Here is a 6,786-nt window from a genome sequence, read left to right as displayed (position 1 = left end):
TGCTAACTGTGTCGAGAGTTTAGGAAACTTGTTAAAGGTATTGAAAAAAGTCTCATAGTGATTGTAAAAAACTGTAAGCTTGACGGAGATGATTCCATCATCCCTGAAGCACGTGGACCACGTCCACACGTCTTTGTGGGTGATGAGGCCTTTCCTCTGCGGAGCAACCTCCTGCGCCCCTTCCCTGGGACAAACCTCTCCAGGGAGAAGAGGATGTTCAACTACCGCCTCAGCCGTGCCAGGTTGACAGTAGTGTGCCTTTGGCATACTCTCCAGCCAGTGGAGAATGTATTGGCGTGTCATTGGTGTCAACCCGGCAAAAGCAGAGGCGTATGTGAAGGCCACCTGCATCCTCCACAACTTCATCTGGAGGTCCAGGAGAGGGGCCACTGGATCTCCAGAAGCCAGTCCTGAGTCAGCAGGTCTCCAGGAGGCTCCACGACTGGGCAGCAACAACGCTGCACGTGCAGCAATTCACGTGAGGGATGCATTCACTGCATTTTTCAATGCAGAAGGTGCAGTGCCCTGGCAGCAATCAGTTGTGTAGCCCATGTCATCAAGAAACAAAGGCTCTTTTAAGAGTTACCCACATTAATCAGCAAAAGGCAAACAGTTCCAGAATGTTCTTTTCATCAAATATATGTTTTATTTGTAACTTGTATAACTACATGCTCTTATGGGTCTTCCCTTTTGGCACTTGTTTAGCTTTTTCACAATGTATGCTTCATGTTTTGGCTGCTTGCAATGTTTGGGACTATCTCGTTGTTATGTTCAGTGACCTATGCTCTTTTGTAAAGCTCTCTCTTGGAAGTCGCTTTGGATAAAAGCGTCTGCTAAATGAATAAATGTAAATGTAAATATGAGCTTAAATCATTCTGCGGTGTTGTTTTTCTTATCATTTTTTATTTCCACTACCAACCATTCATTGTAAATAACAGTATCTTAATACCTGGCAGCCCAATTCAATAAAAGGAACACAAAGTTTTGTCAGTGACAATTTTTGGTTTATTACACATCACTGTGTGGCCTGCATCTCTGCCTCAAAAAACAAGCGGTGAATATTAAATTTTAATTCTGACCGCTTAGCTGGTGGTCTTTTCAGGGCAGGGAGAAGGCTTTAAAAAAAAAGCTCATCCTCGTCCTCTGCTTCAGGTGGCGGAAGAGGAGCTGCGGCAGGTGTCTGTGCCATCTCCAAAGCACCAAGCATCCTCTCCTCAAATGCTGACAGCCTCTCTTTGCGCACCCTCTTTCGGCCAGAGGATGCTGGGGGCTGGCTGCTGCTCTGGCCTCACTGGCAGGGGTTCCTGGCTCGCTGTGTGGCTGTCTGCCCTCAGTGACCTGGCTGACTGAGGATGTGGTAGCAGGCCTCTGGAAGTTGCTGCTGGAGTCCCTGTACTCCATAAATGGAGCCAGGTACCCCATCACAGCAGCATACTTCCAGGGTTTGTGACTAGTCAGGCCTGCTCCACTCCTGCCATCAATGCATATCAATTTTTTTTTTTTCAATCCTCAGCTAGAAAGACATTATTTGAAAACTGTTTAATAGACATACATGTTGACATTTGTAAACACGTTTTATTATATTACTCGAAGTATCTGCTAATCTGTCGATACAACTAGGGAGTCCCAGCCTGGCTAATTAGCTACAGTAGCTCTAGTTACCACAGAACAAAGTTACGTAATGTGAATAGACTGAATTTGAAAGTACAAAATACCCACCAGGAGCACCAACAATTTTGGCAACTTTGCGCCATGCATCATTTTTTTATATTAACGTCTCTGTACATATACAGAGACGTGTCATACAGTACTGGGTACCCAGCCACACAAACAATCAGTTTCTCCTCCATCTTGAAAGCTAGAAATGTTCACCGTGGTTGCTACGTTACGAAAAACAAGCAAACACTCTGATTGGCCATCGCTAGCGAAAATTGCTCCTCATTTGCATAAAGTAGAGAAAATCTCAACTCTGTCGCATCGCTACCCACAATTCACCACGCAAGGGATTCGCCTGGCTCCATAGAAAATGAATGGAAAACAGGTTGTCACTTGCATCGCGTTGCTGCAGTTGACACGCACTGTAGGAGGCTAGGATTGGTCTTAGTGTTTATAGTAGTTCTGTGAAAGTAATATTTTGTTGTTGTAATAGTTATTCATGTATTTTTGTCCATTGGTTTATGGAGATGTGCATATTAAAACACAGCTTGTGAAAAATTATTTTAGCCTTACTCGTATGATTAATGTCAAATTGTACTGATTCTATAAATTTAATTTTGGAGTTTACAGCCCGGTGGTCCTATAGTTGTTTTTCTTTTTAGATATTTGAAGAGAGCCTTTAGATCTGTGAAATGTAAGGTTTTGCCATCATCCAGACAGTTGAAGTATTGGAACGTGTTTATTCCAGTTGTGATATCCATCACCATGTCCATATTAGAACCAAAAAATGAAAAACATTGTGTTGTTTGCAGGTCATTTCAATTGAAAATGTTTATGATTGGTTGAAAAAAAAGAAACAGCAGCATAACACAAACTAATAAGCACAGTTTTAAGTTACCTTTTATATACAAAGCATCACATAGGCTATTTAAATTACAGTGAGTAAACCAGTACATTGAGAACTACAATATTCTATCTTTCTCATACTCAGTACGAGTATACACTGTCAGTAATTTGAGTATATCTAATGGAAACACCAACATCCACAACACAGCAGATTATGTATGGTGTTGCTGGAAAAAATACAAAAGAGAACAAAATAAATTGATTCCAAAGTTTCCATCATTCAACTGGTTCAACGGTTTCCCTGTCCTATATTGTTAATTATGCCTGTGTGCCAGAAGTGTAGTGGAGTTTGACCTTGCTTTGCCTAAATGTCTACTTACAACTCAGTTAACTTCTGCCCATAGCCTTTCAATGCATTGATTGTTAACAGAAACTCCTGCAATGACACTTTGTCTATTAAGCCCCGTTACTTCAAGCATGCAATGAGCAACCATTATATTCTCCATACCATGATCACACCTTACTCTGGATGTTGAACAACGACAATACATGTGATGCTCTGTTATCAAGACAGACAAGATCAATTATAGATCGACTATATCCATCTACACAGCCATGGAAAACCATTCTCCATCTTACAAGCTTGTGGTTGCCGTCAAAGTGCCTATAAAATTGATGAAAAATGAAATACATTATTATTGTAGGACATAGTAGGGTTGTAAAACCAATGTAATTTTCAGAACTTCTGGAAGGTCGAAGAGAGACACGATGACTGTATTGTATGTGTGTAATTATGTGCATGTGTGATTAGAGTCTATAAGACTAATGTTAACAAAACTAGAAAAAATAGAAAGTTATGAAAGTAAAAAATGCAATTATATATATAATGCTAAAAAGCTATCTACAAGTAACCAAATTAAATGTGAATAAACTTACCATAGCTCATTAGATGTCTGAACCCTGTAAATTCTTCTGCGGATAGCATGCATCCTGCGAACAGACCTCCAAATAGGGTCAACCTCATGTAGACTGTCCAATCCTCTGGATCCTTAATCCCCTTGATCTGAGACTACCAGTTACATACCAGTTGTACCAGTTACAATACAGACAATTCATAAAATGCCCAACCAGAGAAGAGAACACTCTGGATCACTGCTACACTACAGTCAGTAGAGCCTACCACGCCGTCCCTCGTGCAGCAATGGGCCATTCTGACCATACCATGGGCCATCTGATTCCTGCACACAGGCAGAACTTAAAGCTTTGTAAACCTGTTGTGAGGACATCAAAACAGTGGACCAGTGAGGCTATGGAGGATCTGCGGGAGTGCTTGGACTGTACTGACTGGGATATGTTCACAACTGCTACCAATAGTCTGGATGAACTCACTGAGGCTGTGACATCATACATCAGCTTCTGTAAGGACTGCTGTATACCAACACGCATCAGGGTGAGCTTCAACAATGACAAGCCCTGGTTCTCAGCAGACGTGAGAAGAAGGTTGAAGTCAGAGAAGGAGGAAGCTTTTAGGAGTGGGGATAGAGACAGATTCAAGGAGTCGAAGAACAGGTTAAGCAAGGCGGTGAGAGAGGCTTAAACACTGTACTCTGATAAACTGAAGCGTCAATTATCTGCTAACGACTCTGCTTCTGTATTTTGAGCGCCTTGTGCTGGCACACCTCAAATCCATCACAGACCCCTTCCTGGACCCACTGCAGTTTGCCTACAGAGCCAACAGGTCTGTGGATGATGCCGTTAACATGGCCCTCCACTTCACCCTACAGCATCTGGACTCCACAGCATCCTACCCCAGGATCCTGTTTGTGGACTTCAGCTCTGCCTTCAAAACCATCATCCCCGACCTGCTACAGGACAAGCTCTCCCACCTGAACGTGCCCGACTCCACCTGCAGGTGGATCACAGACTTCCTGTCTGACAGAAAGCAGTGCGTTAACCTGGGAACACAAGTCTCTGACTCCCAGTCCATCAGCACCGGATCTCCTTAGGGATGCGTCTTTTCTCCTCTGCTCTTCTCCCTGTCCACCAACAGCTGCACCTCCAGTCATCCATCTGTCAAACTCTTGACGTTTGCGGACGACACCACCCTCATTGGGCTAATCTCTGACGGAGACGAGTCTGACTACAGGTGGGAAGCTGACAACCTGGTGAACTGGTGCAGCCAGAACAACCTAGATCTAAATGCTCTTACAGTATATGCAGGAATCCTGATGTAAATTTCAATACCTTTTTAAGACTTTTTGAAGACCTTCTCAAAATATTTTAAGTAGTGCTGTCAGTTTAACGCGTTATTAACGGCGTTAACGCAAACCCAAATTAACAGCGTACATTTTTTAATCGCGCGATTAACGCTCTTTTTGGCCTAGCAAACGTTGTAGTTTATTTCACATTCACTATCGACGTAAAAATACAAAAAACTACAACATCTAGCTAGACCGGAAACAAAACAACAGGCACGCCACACACACTTGTTTGGCTTGCGAGCCGGCTAAAGAGTAGTAGCAGAGCCCGTTTACGGATATTAGACATTCTCTGGTAGTAGGCTAACGTTACATTTTGAGTGGATGGCGAGCGCGAGACGCCGAAATGGATGCCAATAAGATTCTGAATGGAAAGTTTACTTTTAAAAAGTTGCCAAATGGTTCCATTGACAAGACCAAAGTGATCTGTGTGTTTTGTCGTTGTAAACTGAGCTATCATCGCAGCACATCCAGTCTGAAATACCACTTGATGGCCAAGCACACAGCTGATGCGAATTCTCTGCCCCCTCGTCAAAGCCATGCAATTGCACGAAGCAATCCGAACTACTTTTCCATGTTAAGAGAATAAAAGTTTGAAAAAAGAATGGGACAAAAAGAAATCAAGGGACATTTAGAATAGATAAAAATTGGATTAATTGTGATTAATCGCGAGTTAACTATGACATTAATGCGATTAAATATTTTAATCATTTGACAGCACTAATTTTAAGACCTCATCGCCACTTCAAGTTCTAATCTGCAAAAAACCTTAAACTTAATAAACAGTTGTAGTTTGCAAATAAATCTATAGAGCACAACCATACAACAGAACTCAGATAAGCTCGGAAGAAACAAAGCTCAAAATAATAAATTAAAGAATAAAAGGCAAGGTTTATAGAAATATTTTAATGTTTGAGTTCAGTGAGCTGTTTTGTTGGGTGGTGGTGTCGCTGGTGGAGCACAGAAACTAGCAATGGACAGCTGCGGCTGCTATCTGCGGCCAACGGCGGCCTTGACAGCGTTGTTGATGCCCATCGAAGCTACGCTAATCTTCTTTTTACAATATGTACAGTAAGCCTGTTTTTAGGGACAGGCTTCAGCCTTTGTATAAACAGCCAGGAGTCCGCAAATGTACATTTCCCCATTTTGGAGTTTGTTTCGCGACATGTAGAGGGCAACACATCACCTAACTGTGAATTTTGCAAAATACGTGACTCGCTGACCAAGCACGTCGTTGTTTATAATCGTCATGGGGAGGAAAATAAATATATTCATGCATTCTTTTTGGAGTCAAACTCTTTGGACAAAGCGTGAACAAAATGTAATACCTTGTAAAATCGGGATTAAGACTTTTTAATACCTTTTAAGAGCCTTAATTTTCCCTAAATGGATTGATCAACTTTTAATACTTTAATACCCCGCGGATACCCTGTCTTAAGACAGTGGTGATGGTTGTGGACTTAAAATACAGCCCCACTCACCCCCAGTACCCTGCGGAGTCCTTCCACTTCCTGGGCACTATCCTCTCATAGGACCTCAAGTGGGAACTGAACATCGGCTCCCTCACCAAGAAAACACAACAAAGGATGTACTTCCTACGGCAGCTGAAGAAATTCAACCTGCCAAAGACAATGATGGTGCACTTTTACTTCTGACCTATCGCTGCCCCTGCAGTTGACCCGCTGTTGACCCCGAAATGCAAAATGTTTCCAGCTGCACCTGTCCCTGCACTACTGGCTATTGTTGACTCAGCACTGGAATCCTACAAACACAAACAGTGAAAGTATGCAGATCCTATTTCCTACACTTCTTACCAATACACTAACCATTACACTGACAGTATATTTGAGAATTTGTGGGTGCAAGATCAGACCAGATCATCCCATTACCGCATCAAAAATATTCTGTTCCTCTTCATCTACAAAACGCAACAGAAACAAAAAAATTCAGGTGAAATTCCATTGGTACATACAGACTACTTCATAACAAAAACATGTAGCCATGCATATGAAAATAAAATATTTCC

This window comes from Hypomesus nipponensis, chromosome 3, assembly GCF_054491055.1.
Source record: "Hypomesus nipponensis isolate SF chromosome 3, ASM5449105v1, whole genome shotgun sequence".
Lineage (NCBI taxonomy): Eukaryota > Metazoa > Chordata > Actinopteri > Osmeriformes > Osmeridae > Hypomesus > Hypomesus nipponensis.
This window is presented reverse-complemented; position numbering follows the sequence as displayed.